Here is a 15,704-nt window from a genome sequence, read left to right as displayed (position 1 = left end):
ATTTGCAACAACCCTTGAGCTGTCAGGCATACAGTACCCCTTTAATTGTTTGTAAAATTCTTTGCTCAATCAATAACCACACAAGTATTTTCTGTGTACGTGTTTTGTGCCTAGAACCATGCTTCATATTAAGGAAGTCTCGAGAATGAGGATGTTTCTGCCATGGGAGGGCCTGTGGTTTAGTGGAATGGGACACTCTTGTGATCTGGAATGAAGATAAGGCATTCTCATGACCCTAGATTATAGCGGACGTGGGAAAGGGGGTAAAGGATTTGGTTGCTTGAGAGTAAAAGAAATAAAGTGAGATTCACTGTATTTCAAGGTTGGGCATGATGTGCTTTGGATGTGTGTCCCTTCCAAATCTCATGTTGAAATGTGAGCCCAGATGTTGGAGGTGGGCATAGTGGGAGGTGGTTGGTTCAAGGGGGTGGATCCCTCACTTATGGCTTGGTGCCATCCCCTTGGTGGAGTGAGTACTCGCTCTATTAGTTCATATCTCTTCCTCTCTTTTTTCCTTCCTCTCTTTCCATGTGATCTCTGCACATGCCGGCTCCCTCTTTGCCTCCTGCCATGACTAGAAGCTTCCCGAGGCCTCACCAGGAGCAAATGCCAGCACCATGCTTCTTGCACAACCTGCAGAACCAGAAACCAAAATAAACTTTTCTTTACAAATTACCCAGCCTCACAAATTCCTTCATAGCAATGCAAACTGACTAACACAGGCCAGGTGCAGGGGCTCACACCTGTAATCCCAGCACTTGGGAGGCCAAGGTGGGTGGATCACCTGAGGTCAGGAGTTTGAGACCAGCCTGGCCAACATGGCGAAAACCCATCTCTACTAAAAATACAAAAAGTAGCTGGGCATGGTGGTGTATGCCTGTAGTTTCAGCTGCTTGGGAGGCTGAAGCAGGAGAATCGTGTGAACCTAGGAGGCAGAGGTTGCAGTGAGCCGAGATCACACCACTGTACCCCAGCCTGGCTGACAGAGTGAGATTCCATTTCAAAAACAAACAAACAAATAAACACTGACTAACACGGGCATACCCTTGATTTTGTCATATCTCTGAATGAAGGTTTGCCAGACAGACCTTCTAGCAGGAATTTAAGTTTCCTGAGAACAGGGTCTTTCTTGGATTTGTTTACAGTTGTGTCTTCATTTGATAAATATTCACTACATGAGTTAATTGGAGGCTGGGTGCTGTGGCTCATGCCTCTAATTCCAGTTCTTTGGAAGGCGGAGGTGGGAGGATCCCTTGAGCTCAGGAGTTCAAGACCAGCCTGGGCAACACAGTAAGACTTTCTACAAAAATTTTTAAAAATTAGCCAGGCCTGGTGGTGTGTACCTGTAGTCCCAGCTACCTGGGGAGCTAAGGCAGAAGGATAGCTTGAGACCAGAAGTTCGAGGGTGCAGTGAGCCGTGATTGTACCAGTGCACTTCACCTGGAGTGATTCTGTCTCAAAAAGAAAAAAAAAAAGTTAATGAGAGACTGAGGCGGACATGGTAAAAGACCCCCCATTCCCATAGACTGCCTTTGCATTTATTTCTGAATGAGTTTTGGGAAGGGGATGACCGCTTTCTGCTGTATCTCTAGGAGCTAGGTGAGGGTTCCAGGGATAAGCAAAAGGTGTCCCAGCATCTTGGCATATATTTCCAGACACTCTCCCCTCAGTTGCTCATCAGAGGCGCCCTCTGAGAGATTTCCAGAAAACTTATGGAGAGTCAAGCATTTGCTTATCTTTGGGAGGCATATACATTCCCCTTTGCTGTCTCTGAAGGTTGTTATCTGAAAACTGTCTAGACTTTAGATTCAAGCTGGGCAGGAGAAGGGCAATGAAATACTTCTCCACTTGGGGGTGGGGCTGGACGCGATGAAATATTTCCACTGCTGACCTGTGGGGCTGACTCCCTGCACAGTCAGCTCGAGGCCCCACAACTCGGGGCATGGGGTTTGTCAGTGTCTCAGTGCCGTCCCATCTGGGAGAGACTGTATATTGCTTGGCTTGCACAAAGAGTTTTTTTGCAATAAACTTTTCAATTTGGGTAAAGAGGGAGCAGGAAAGGCCTTTCATCTTGTCTTTTGTGTGGTATCTGTGATGGGGTTAGGGTGACTGCTCTGAACTGATTAGAGAGCATTTTGGTGGGATGGTGGGAGGTGGATTCCAGCCTTGTTTTGGATCCATGTCTAACTTTTTTTTTTTTTTGTTAAAGAAAAAAAAAAATCTCCTTTCATCCCAAAGCTCAACATGCGAGCATCCAGCCAAAAGTACATTTTTTTTTGCAGTTTATTAAATATGTTGCATCTTAGATCTTATATTAAAATCTATTTCCTTTCTGCAGGGGACAAGTTGAAACCAGAAAACTTGCCTTATAATTTTTCCACTTTGATTCTGCTGCTTGCAAAGGGCACCTCCAGTCCTCCAGTTGCAATAGGGAGTTGCTCCTTAGGAAGGGAGTTAACTCTTGTTTCGCTACCCATCGGGGCTGGGAGGAGCAGCTGGCCTTCCTTCATCACTGGACCCAGCCTAACCTCCCCTCACTGCACAGCTTTGACTCAGCATCAGTCAACTGAGTTAAGGGAGCATGCTGGCTCTGCAAGTTAAACTAAATCAAACTCTTTCTTAATCTACTCCACCATCAAATAGGCATTGTGATCTGCTGGTTTAGATCCAGAAGGGATTCTCCCTGCTCTGGGGTCTGCCTTGAGCTCTCCAGCCCTGTGTTGTCTCTTCCACCTGATTCCTTGGGCATCTGTCTTACAGCAACACACACTAGAAATCTCCACTAAGAAGAGAACTCATTGTGTCCCAAGGCGGCCCATCCCAGTGCAGACCTCTCTAATTGTTAAGATGTTTTTCCTCATGTTGGGTTGGTCTGTCCTGCTCCTATGCATTGGTCTCTGCCCTGGCAGCTGGAGAAACCGAATTTAATTCAAATCAGCCTCCCATGGTGTATTACTCCATTTTCATGCTGCTGATATACCTGAGACTGGTAATTTATAAAGGAAAAGAGGTTTAATGGACTCACAGTTCCATGTGGCTGGGGAGGCTTCACAATTATGGTGGAAGGCGAAAGGCATGTCTTCCATGGTGGCAGACAAGAGAATAAGAATCGAGTACAAGGGTTTTCCCCTTACAAAACCATCAGATCTTGTGAGACTTACTTACTACCATGAGAACAGTGTTGGGGAAACCACCCCTATGATTCAGTTATCTCCCACTGGGTCCCTCCTGCAACACATAAGAATTACGGGAGCTACAATTCAAGGTGAGATTTGGGTGGGGACACAGCCAAACCATATCACATGGGGAAGGGTAGGGATGCTGGTTGAGACCCCAGGATGGGAGCTTGGGCCCAATGTGCCCAGAGTTGGCAATTTTTCAAGAGAAGCTCAAAATTCACATTTTCAATGTGAACTCTCACTTTCTAAATGCTGACAACTCATTTTTAAAAATTAGCATAGAACAGCAAACAAATCACAGCTTTAGGTCAGGAACAGCCCCTTGGGTCTTCACTTTGTGATAGAAACATGAAGATCAGCGATTGCAGGCTGAGAACTGTGTACAGTTCTGGAATCTTTGGATTTTGCTAATCTCTGTTTCCCTGGGATGGTTAGCATGCAGTTGTTACAGTGTTCATATTCATGGAGGAAGGGTAGAGAGAGAAGGGTAGAGAAAAGCTGGTGTCGAGGAGGGCAGCTTCAGGTGCTGGTGTGGGTGGAAGAGCCTAGGAGGAGAGGATGTAGGCAGATAACAAGTGCCCCTAGCAGGGAAGAAAACAGAATACAGAGGCCAGCCTGGCTGCGGAAGAGAGAGGTCCTGAGAGTCCTGAGAGTCCTGAGGTCCTCTTGAGCCTCAGGAAGATGGCAGCCTCCTGCACTTGTTGGGCTGGGGAGACAGGAGCTAACTGGGCAGGCCCTGGGGCCAGGGATAGAGAGGCAGTTCCTGGGCAGGTGGTGGAGGTGGGACCAGTTGGAGGGGAGGTGAGAGCGGGATTCTCTGAATTCAGAGCTGAAGGAGCAGCTATATTATGGGGCTCATTGAGAATGTTATTTTTTGAGTGTTTTCTTGCTGATGCCTTGGCTAAGATCACGCTCTTTCTCAATCTCTATTATGTGGGCACATGGGCATTTTTACCTTCGCTCTTTATACCCATCACGTACTAAGCCCTTCAAGAATGTCTGTGGAATGAATAAACATGTGCATGTGTACACCGTGAATGTCTTTTTGTGTGAAACGTGTGGACTTGGTGGAGGAGGAGGACTGCACAACTTCTTCAGGAACCCTGAGGTGTCAGCTGGGGCTCTCAGAACTTTAGTCTTCGTGAGGGTTCACTGCCACCTCCCCCAACCCCCTATGCTGGGAGACAGTCAAGAGCTGTCAGTCTGGTTTTGGGGGCACCAGGTTTAAACCTCTAAACAAACAGGAGGAACTGTGGCATTCCTGGGCATTTGTGCAGAGAAAGTAGCCAGGTAGGAAAAAGTTACTGAAAAGTTACAGAATGGATATCAATCTTGGAGACAGCAGAGAAGCATGGTGTGGGCTTACTGGCTGTGGTAAGGATGGGTGGTGTTAGACCAATCCCTGGGGGATTTTCTTAAGTCCCCAAAGAAATGGAGAAGCAAGGAGAAAGGCCTGATGGTCTCAATGGGCTCAAAGGGCTGTGATGGCTTGGAAAGGCTTGGTCTGGACTCAAAACAGTGGACAGAGGCAGGCAGCAGGGGAGGGCGCGGGAAGGACAGCCACTGTTGGGAGAAGAAAGCTGGCTTGCTGCCTAGACAGCAAACTGACTGCCCATGGCCTATCTGCTGGAGGCTGGGCCCAAAGTCTCATATTATGCCTGGGTCTTTTAGGACTAGGTGAAACATGTGTATTACTATTTGACATTATCTATCTCATCTGTCTGTCTATCTATCTATCTATCTATCTATCTATCTATCTATCTATCTATCTATCTTCTATCTTTCACCCATCCATGTATTTATTTATCTACCTATCTATCCATTCTTTTGTACACACATACATATCTATTATATAAAAATAAATTAATATATTCAAAATTCATAATGGCCATGCCTATTTGCAAATCTAAGAAATAATTTCATCACATTCCAGAAAGTGCCAAGGTGATGAGGTGTAGATTTAAAAATGTAGCATTTTTCCATGACTTTGGGGGTGCTCTTTAGATTTTTCCCAACTTCTGCCCTTCATTCTTTAATTTTCTTCCTTCTGAGAAAAAGCATTCTTAAATGTGCAGTGCATTCTTAAGTTGTTTTAAGGTAAAAGAAGATGGTGTGAAAAGAGACAAAAAGGAATGTTCCTTCACAGAACTTATCTGTTTCAAAGGTATTTGAAATTCCCAAGGTTGATACTGCAATGTGGCTTCTCATTTGCGCTGTTGGAAAAGAAAAGGCTTTGGGGTCCCCCAGCCGGCTCGGCCCTGGAAGAGTCAGGAGCTCATCTTTTGTGCTGATCTTCAGTGCCTGCCCACCCGGGTTCTGAGCAGGCAGCTATGGGGTGGGGGCCAGGACCTTAGGCGACGTCTTCTTCCTCCTCCCCCTCTTCCTACTCCTCTTCCTTCTCCTCCTCCTCCAGACAGTTGGCCACGATCCTGCCAAACCAGCCAAGTCTGCTTTCTAAGAAAGGGACACGGAGCTTCCCTTGGGAGGAAGCCATGTGCCTTGCACAAAAGAATCCTGGCCACAGGGGGCCGGCTGGGCAGGACCCAGCCACAGGATGTGCATCTTGAAAAAAAAAAAACCCCAAAGTCTCCAAGAAATATAATTTTAGCAATGTTATTTTCCAGTGATCGTAGAAATGTCATAATCATGTCTCTTCCCCAAGGCAAAAAATAGAAACCTTGACATGAAGGGAGTGATCTGCAGGCTTTTCGGACAAATTGGCACCCACTGGTCTCTCCTCTTCCCTCTTCATCTGCTCCACACATTTTGGCATTTAACTCCACTCTGCTCCAAATGATTCTCTAGTTTCATGCCTGGATGTCTTGTCTTCCCCACTAACCTTCTTTCTGATGTCAGTTTCTTTCTGTAGACTGGCCCTGTTCTGCCCTGATCCAAGGAGACCCCTAGTCTGTGGTGGACCTGCTGGTATTTGGGGACCCCTGAGTGCCCCAGGAGCCTGCTTGAACTCCACAGCCATGGCCAGGCTGTGTCTTGGCTCTGGGCTTTGTCCACTGGGATGGAAGCTTTCCCTGAGCCCGGCCTGATCATTACACCACCTCACTCCTGCCAGCTCCTAGGTGTCCCTGGATCCTCATGCTGGTCTTTTTGTATTGACTTCCACATTACTACCTCTTGTCTGATGCCAAGAAGCACTGCGGCTTCCGAGATGCTGCTGCATGGCTCTGCCCTGCTCTTGGGGCTCCAACCCCTGGGCATCAGCTTGACTCAGATCTAACCCCAGTTGACGGTGCTTAGTGGACTCTGTGATTCTGACCCTGATCCCACTTTGGCAAGGGTCGGATGTCCTGTTCTGGCCAATTCTCTCCTCCATTTCTACCCCATGCCCACGCAGGTTCTTTTCTGCCCTCCTGTCATCTCTGTGTAGGCTGCATCAATCTTCTTATTATTATTCCTAATGGTCCTTAGCATTCTGCTGAGAATTCAGCAATGTTTGTGAAATTAAACCAATGTTGCCCAAAATATGATTGTTTTTAGAGTTAGGCAACAGTAGGTGTGAAGGAGAGAGACAGCCACCAGGGAATAAAAAGCAAGCTGAGCCATGAGGCTAGTGATGTGATGAGCAGAAAAAGCCAAGCCTTCTCCTAAGGAGGGCCAGGCAGCTTGCCGTCCTCTGCAACAGGCTGTGACTTAGAGAGAAGGAAAACAGCTCACCTGGGCCACACTAAGCAGCAAGCGGTAACTGCTTATGTTGTGACAACCTGCAACCAAAAATCGTGGAGTTTTGTAGCAGCCGGGGTCCTCTGCAGAGATAGAAGCAATAGGATGAATAGAGAGATAGAGAGATGGGTAAATAAATAGAGATATAGATAGATAGATAGATAGATAGATAGATAGATGAGAGAGGAATTACTAGAAGGATTGGTTCATGCCATTATGGAGGCTGACAAGGCCTCCATAAGGAGGCCATGAAGGCCATTTGCGACCTGAAGAATCCGGGATGCCAGTGGCATGGTTCAGTCCAAGTCTGGAGGCCTCAGAGCCAGAGAAGCCCATGGTGTAACTTCTGGTCTGAGGCCAGAGGCCTGAGGATCCACAGGGCCGCTGGTGTAAGTCCTGGAGTCCACAAGCCAGAAAGCCTGGAGTTCTAATGTCCAAGGACAGAAAAGAAGAGTGTATCCTAGCTGCACGAGAGAGAAAAAGTTGCCCGTTTGTTCTACCTGGGCCCCCAGCTGATGGGGGTGAATTGGTGATCTGCGTTCACCCACATTGAGGGCAGATCCCCACTCAGTCCACTGACTCACTTGCCAATGTCCTCCGGAAATACCTGTATGGACACATCCAGAAACAATGCTTTACTAGCTTTCTAAGTATTCCTAACCCAGTCAAGTGGACACCTAAACTTAACCATCATAGGTTTGGATTAAGCAGGTTCTTCAAAGAAACAGAACCAATAGTGTGTGTGTGTGTATGTATGTATGTATGTATGTATGTATGTATGTATGTATCTATCTATCTATCTATCTATCTATCTATCTATCTATCTATCTATCATAGGAATTGGCTCACAGGATTATGGAGGCTGAGAAGTCCCAAAATCTGCTGTCTGCAAACTGGAGAACCCAGAAAGCCGATGGTATGATTTAATCTGAATCTGAAGGCCTGAGAACCAGGGGAGCCGATGATATGAGTCCCAGTCCGAGTTCAAAGGCCCAAGAACCAGGAACACCAATGTCCAAGGGCAGGATGAGATCGATGTTTTTCAGCACAAGGAGAAAGAGAGAGATGGAGAGAGGGAGAGGGAATGAACCCTTCCTTTCTCTGCCTTTTGGTTCTATTCAGGCCCTAAGTAGATTGGATGGTGCCTACCCACATTGGTCGGGGGAGCATCTGCTTTCCTCTGTTCACCAATTCAGGAGCAAATCTCTTCCAGACTTCCCTCAAACACACACAAGGAAATAATATTTTACCAGCTGTCTGGTACCTTCATCCAGTCAAGTTAATACATGAAAGTAACTATCGCCAGACCATCCTTTATCAACTTGGCACCTGGATGCATCTTCTTAAGCCATACTTAATCTCCAAATAAATAACAAGGTCATAATCCTACCTGACTCGATACAACTAGCCTGCGTAGAAGTGAAAACACACTAACCCCTTCCCCAGCAGAGGAGGTAAAGTTTTTGAGTAATTATTATTCTTCTACTGATATCTCATAACTTAAGTACTATGATGTAAAATTAACAGTACTTAAATAGTGATGTAAAGTCAACACATCTTATGTTACATTATAAGGGAATCAGAGGGGAAAAGTATATTAGCTTGATACATGTACCTATGCACACAAACACATTCTTTTTTTTTTTTTTTTTTGAGATGGAGTCTTGCTCTGTCACCCAGGCTGTGTGTAGTGGCAAAATCTCAGCTCACTGCAACTTCCACCTCCTGGGTTCACGTGATTCTCCTGCCTCAGCCTCCCTAGTAGCTGGGATTACAGGTGCCCGCCACCACGCCTGGCTACTTTTTGTATTTTTAGTAGAGATGGGGTTTCACCACGTTGGCCAGGCTGGTCACGAACTCCTGACCTCAGGTGATCCACCCTCCTAGGCCTCCCAAAGTGTTGGGATTACAGGCGTGAGCCACTGTGCCCGGCCAATAAACATATTCTTAACAAAATATTGAGAAAATAGGACAATTACAGTGTTTATTTCTGTAACTGACCACGTGGTTGTAGCTGGTATTTATAGCACTTTCTTCTACTACCCATTCTGTATTCCTTTTGCCTTCATCAAGCACCTTAGCTGGTTGTGATTCTTTACCTGATAGGGTGACCCAAACTTTCAGTCCTGAAGAGTCTGGGCCATTTGGGTTTGGCCAATCTAGGCCAATTTGTCTAGATTGGGTTGTTGTAGTTTCCCACTGACCTTAATCACGGGGTATGGAAATACTAAGAGATACCCTAAGGGATCTCCTGTATTCCAGACATGCTCTTCCTTACCTCCATTGTGGAGTAGTAGGCCAATTTCCCTTTGGTGCTCTAAATCAATCACCCCGGCTAACACCGTAACTCCCTTTGCCTATTGACTCAGAGACATGGGATGTCCAAAGTGGCTGGGTGGCATGTTAACTTCCAGCTCAGTGGAATTATTGTTGTTTCTCCTGGTGGAAGCGTTCCTCCCTCTGGAACTAAGAACTCTAGGCCAACAGAACATCCAGTTTTGGGAAGAAGGGTGATCTTGGAAGTGTTCATATAATTTGCTCCCCTTTCTCCTTGAACCAAGGAAAGTCCCTCTTACATGAGAGTTTTCATGTCCACAACTGAATCTGCTACATTACAAAAAATTGGAAGAGTCAAAAATATCAGAAGAGTATGTTCTTGTTTTCTTTCCATTGGAAAAAGGGTGGACAGAGCTGGGGGAGGTGCACAGCTACAGCGTGGGCATTAGCAGCCTGTCCTGCGGGAGGCACGGGTGCTGCTCGCTCCCTACTTCTGAGTAGGCTGAGACCACTCTCTTCCTTCTCATTCTCACTGGGCAAGAGCCTTGGGACAGCTCTCTGAAGAATAAAACAAACCTTTTCTGCATGTATAATTGATATAAATTTGATTATACTGTACTTTTTATTTCGTGTGTGTGTGTACATGAGATTACTTGTACACTCCCTTTCTCCCTTTTCTTTTGCTTATCTCCCTTTTCTGTCCCCCCCACCCCATGTCCCCAATTACATCAGGTCTCCCCAACCCCATGTAATCCTTTTTTTTTTTTTTTTTTTTTTTTGAGACAGGGTCTCACTCTATCACCCAGGCTGGAGTGCGGTGGCACAATCTCGGCTCACTGCAACATCTGCCTCCTGAGTTCAAGTGATTCTCCTGCTTCAGTCTCCCAAGTAGTTGTGATTACAGGCACGTGCCACCACTCCCAGCTAATTTTCTTATTTTTAGTAGAGATGGGATTTTGCTTTGTTGGCCAGGCTGGTCTCAAACTCCTGACCCTAGGTGATCCACCTGCCTCAACCTCCCAAAGTGCTGGGATTACAGGCATGAACTGCCGCACTTGTCCTCCCAAGGTAATCTTATATTAACAACCTGTAATGTATTCCTCCATATTTTTTTCCTATTCATTTAATCTCACGTACACACACACACACACACACACACACGCAAATACTCATAGAAGCTTTTCTGATTAATTTTACAATTGGAATCATATACACTTTTCTGCATGTTGCTTTTCTCACTTAAAAATATCCTGCAAAAATCTTTCCAAATCAATGGATGTAGTTCACGCATTCCCAATGGGAGTGACAGCGTGCCCAGAGAGGGTGAAAATTGCTTCTCAGAGGATGTATGAAAAAAATGTACTTTTTAAAAAATGTATAAATCACAGAGACACATACAGTACCTAAATAGATATGCTGTATGTTTCTGTATGTTTGTGGTATTAAAATTCCATGGGGGAGGAATCAGGGGGAAAATGTCTAAGGAGGCTCTTGGAAGGTGATAATAGAAAAAGGCTGAGAAACACTGGTGTCACCTTTTACACTTTTTAAAGTGGCCGCATAGTATTTCCTGGTGAGTCTGCACCCTGACTGACTGCAGCGCCCCCTGGTGGAAGGGCAGTCACTTCGTTTCCGGGGTTTTCTCCAGTATGAACATGCTGCAGTAACCGTTCTTGCTGATGCCTTTCACATTGGTGATTGTGTTTCTGTGGGACCCATTCTCATGAGCAGAATTGCTGGGTTGAAGGGATATGTATTTTATTTTATTTTATTTATTATTATTATTATTATTTTTTCAGATGGAGTCTTGCTCTGTCGCCCAGGCTGGAGTGCAATGGTACAATCTCCGCTCACTGCAACCTCCACCTCCTGGATTCAAACAATTCTCCTGCCTCAGCTTCCAGAGTAGCTGGGACTACAGGCGCCTGCCATCACACCTGGCTAATTTTTGTAGTTTTAGTAGAGGAGGGGTTTTGCCATGTTGGCTAGGCTGGTCTCCGATGCCTGACCTCAGGTTATCTGCCTAACTCAGTCTCCCACAGTGCTGGAATTACAGGGGTGAGCCACCGCGCCCAGCCAGAATATGTATTTAAAACTTTAAAATAATAAAAAAAACACAAACTTTTACATCGTCAGATCACCTTCCATAAAGCTGTAACACTTCACACTTCAAGGAACAAGATATGAAAGCACCCTTTCCCCTACATCCCTACTGGCAATAGGTGTTACAGCGCTTTATGAGTTTTTTATAGTTTGATGGGTATAACATAAAATCTTGTTATTTAAACTTATACTTCCCTAACTACTAGTGAATTTGACCACCTTTTAAATATGCTTACTGGTCATTTGGACTTGCTTTTTTCCATATTGCCTATTCATATCCTTTGACCAATTTTTATTTTTTTGAGATAGAGTCACTCTGTCACCCAGGCTGGAGTGCAGTGACGCGATCTCGGGTCACCGTGATCTCCTTCTCCCAGGTTCAAGCGATTCTCATGCCTCTGTGGCCCAAGTAGACGCAATTACAGGTGTATGCCACCAAATCTGGCTAATTTTTTTTTGTATTTTTAGTAGAGAGGCCGAGGTGGGTGGATCACTTGAGGTTTGGGAGTTCAAGACCAGCCTTACCAACATGGCGAAACCCTGTCTCTACCAAAAATACAAAAATTAGACAGGCGGGCTTCTGAAATCCCAGCTACTCGGGATTCTGAGGCAGGAGAATCACTTGAACTGGGAGGTGGAGGTTGCCATGAGCCAAGATTGCACTCCAGCCTGGGTGACAGAGCGAGACTCTGTCTCCAAAAACAAAACAGAATAAAACAAAAACAAAACAAAACAAAGAAACAAAAAACAAAAGAAGACAGGAGAAGAACTTGTGTAGACCATTGAAATAAAGGACTTCCAAGCAAGAATTCTACACCTAGTGGAGACATGATTCACCTACAGGGAATAAGATGTTTGTGTATGGACAAGAATTCATGGAGTATATAATCCCTTATTTTGTCTGAAGAAAATATTGAGAAAAGATCTAGACAAAACAATAAAGAAACAGAAAAATCTTAAGGGGGAGAAAAGTGGGAAAAAAATATATATTTGAAACAAGTGAATAGGATAAATAAATTTTCTGGAATTGTGTAATGTAAGAAGAAAAGAAACAGAATCTTTTTTTTTTTTTTTTTTTTTTTTTGAGACGGAGTCTCGCTCTGTCGCCCAGGCTGGAGTGCAGTGGCCGGATCTCTGCTCACTGCAAGCTCCGCCTCCTGGGTTCACGCCATTCTCCTGCCTCAGCCTCCGGAGTAGCTGGGACTACAGGCGCCCGCCACCTCGCCCGGCTAGTTTTTTGTATTTTTTTTTTATTTTTTTATTTTTTAGTAGAGACGGGGTTTCACCGTGTTAGCCAGGATGGTCTCGATCTCCTGACCTCGTGATCTGCCCGTCTCGGCCTCCCAAAGTACTGGGATTACAGGCTTGAGCCACCGTGCCCGGCCAAGAAACAGAATCTTAAGAATGCACTAAATTATCTTACCATGTTTCAAGAGGAGTTGGGAAAGAAAGGAGATGAATTTTGAAGAGTTCTTCTTCTTCTTCTTCTTATTTTTTAATGGAGTTGGCAAGTTAAGGGATAAAAAGAGAAAAAGAGCACCTGAGTGTGGAAAATAGGACATGATTGTCACTTCTTTGTTTTTCCCTCCTCAGAGGGCTACTACTTTTAAATTTTATAATTACTGTTTCTTCTTCTTTTTTTTTTTTTGAGATGGAGTCTCACTCTGTCATCCAGGCTGTAGTACAGTGGTGCAATCTCGGCTCACTGCAGCCTCTGCCTCCTGGGTTCAAGTGCTTCTCCTGCCTCAGCCTCCCAAATAGGGATTATGGGTGTGCAACACCACACCCAGCTAACTTTTGTGTTTTTAGTAGAGACAGGGTTTCACCATGTTGGCCAGGCTGGTCTTGAACTCCTGGCCTTAAGTGATCTGCCCGCCTCGGCCTCCCAAAGTGCTGGGATTACAGGTATGAGCCACAGTGCTCCGCCCTTATTATTTCTTTTGTTATACTTTCTCTCTATATATCTCTAAGTAATATATTTTAAAATTTTGCCTGTTTTGATAATATATATGTATATATAAAAATGTATTTTAATTAAGTATGCATTTTTCCCAAACCTGCTTTTCCTCTTATAGTTATGTTTTTGAGAGTCATCAGTACTAATGCTGTATTTCACTAATTTTCCGTGCTGTAAAATATTCCGTTATAGGATTTCACCACAGTTTATATATAAATTTGCCTGCTTATGAAATTGAGGTAGTTTCTTTGTTTGCTGTTGTGGTAATGATGCTATGAACATTGTTTTGCCTGTTTCCTGGTGCATACATGCAATAATTTCTTTGGGGTATCTGTCTTAGCATGGGATGGCTGAGTATAGGGTACACACATCTTCAGTTTATTCAGATAATTACAAACTATTTTCTAAAATGGTTAAACCAATATATACCCCTGGCAGCAACGCAGAACCTTTCAGAGCCACTTCTTCCCTGTGTCAGATTCCTATTGCTGCTGTGACAAATTACCACAAACTTAGTGGGTGAAAGCAATGCAAATGTATTCTCTTAAGCTTCTGGAAGTCAGAAGTCGGGACAGCAGTTTTCCTGTGTGAAAGGCAAGGTGTTGGCAGGAATGACCCTTTTGGATGCTCTGAGAGGACCGTAGGTTCCCTTTGGCTGTTAATGCTGCCTGGATTCCTTGACAGTGATCATCCAGTACCTGCTGGCATCATCACAGCGCCTTCTTCTCTTCAGTAGTTCTGTTTCCCTTGACTCCCTCTTACAAGGACACGTGATGGTATCATTGGACCCATGTGGATCATTCAGATTTATTTATTTATTTATTTATTTATTTATTTATTTATTTAGAGACAGGGTCTTGCTCTGTCGCCCAGGCTGGAGTGCAGTGGTGCGATGTTAGCTCACTTCAACCTCCGCCTCCTGGGTTTCAGCGATTCTCCTGCTTCAGCCTCCTGAGAGCTGGGATTACAGGTGTGCATCACCACGCCTGGCTAATTTTTGTACTTTTAGTAGAGACAGTGTTTTGCCATGTTGGCCAGGCTGGTCTTGAACTCCTGACCACAGGTGATCTGCCTGCCTCAGCCTCCCAAGGTGCTGGAATTACAGGTGCTTGTTATTTTCACTCTTCCCTTTCTTCATGATGTCTTTTGCTGACCAGTGTTTCTTTGTGTCAATGTGGTAAAATGTATCTTCTGTGCATTTTTGTCTTAAGAAAATTTATATTGCCTCAAAGTCCCATTTTCTTGTATTTTCGTTTTCAAGGTTTTTCTCAGTATCTTATGAAAAATTGTAAGTATGCAGAAAAGTTAAAAGAATTTTACAATGAAAACTCACAGACCTACTGCCAAAATTTCACCATAAGCAGTCTGCTACATGTGTTTCAATATGCATTTTTCCATTATCCATTCATTTCAAAGTAAGATAAGACATCAGCACATATGTAAACATGCATATTATTGAGTTCAATATTTATTTTTAAGTATATTTCTTTTTCTTCATAAAATTGTAGGTTCACCACTATACAATCTGCTGGTAATTCCAGCTATTTGGGGTGATTTCATCACACACACACACACACACACGTATATATGTATATGTGTATATATATATTTCATTTAATGTAAACTTTAGCTACAATGAAATGTTCAAATCTTGTGTACATTTTGAAAAATGCATTATTTTATGTGATGCAAACCCATACCAAATGGTAAAACATCACCATCACTTCAGAAATTTTCTTTATGCTCTCCCTAGTCAATTATTTGTTTGTTTGTTTTTCAGAGACAGGGTCTTGCTCTATTGCCCAAGCCGAAATGTAGTGGTGTGACCATAGCACACTGCAGCCTCAAACTCCTGGGCTCACGCAATCCTCCCGCCTCAGCCTCCCAAGTAGCTGGGACTCTGGTGCACACCACTGCAGCTGGCTGTCCCAAGTCAACTCTTAACTTTACCTTTTCAGACATAACGACTATTTTGATTTTTTCCATTGCAGATTAGATTTGCCTGTTGTAGAATTTCCCATAGGTGGAGTTGCACAGCATGCACGCTTGTGTGCGAGGTTCCTTTCAGTTAGCATAAGAGTTTTGAGAGGCATTCATGCTGCTTCATGTATCAGTAGCTCATTCTTTTTTAATGAAGGGTAATTTTATAAACCACAGTTTGTTTATTCCAGCCTTCTATTAATACTCGGGATTTGACTATTAAGAACAGGCCGGGCGCGGTGGCTCAAGCCTGTAATCCCAGCACTTCGGGAGGCCGAGACCGGCGGATCACGAGGTCAGGAGATCGAGACCATCCTGGCGAACACAGTGAAACCCTGTCTCTACTAAAAAAATACAAAAAACTAGCCGGGCGAGGTGGCGGGCGCCTGTAGTCCCAGCTATTTGGGAGGCTGAGGCAGGAAAATGGCGTGAACCCGGGAGGTGGAGCTTGCAGTGAGCTGAGATCCAGCCACAGCACTCCAGCCTGGGCGACAGAGCAAGACTCCGTCTCAACAACAACAAAAAATAAA

At 44.5% G+C, this 15,704-nt stretch overlaps 1 non-coding gene across 1 annotated transcript; it reads right to left on the bottom strand.

Annotated features, from left to right (window-relative positions):
• Window positions 1-14,686: 14,686 nt before the first annotated feature.
• On the bottom strand, window positions 14,687-14,759 carry LOC114680506 (small nucleolar RNA SNORD65). Its single transcript, XR_003732724.1, has one exon. It is a non-coding gene; the product is annotated as a small nucleolar RNA SNORD65 (small nucleolar RNA).
• Between the last annotated feature and the right edge of the window lie 945 nt (window positions 14,760-15,704).

Source organism: Macaca mulatta, chromosome 8 (genome assembly GCF_049350105.2).
Source record: "Macaca mulatta isolate MMU2019108-1 chromosome 8, T2T-MMU8v2.0, whole genome shotgun sequence".
Lineage (NCBI taxonomy): Eukaryota > Metazoa > Chordata > Mammalia > Primates > Cercopithecidae > Macaca > Macaca mulatta.
Note: the sequence above shows the minus strand (reverse complement) of the source record. Positions and strands in the feature narration are given on the sequence as shown.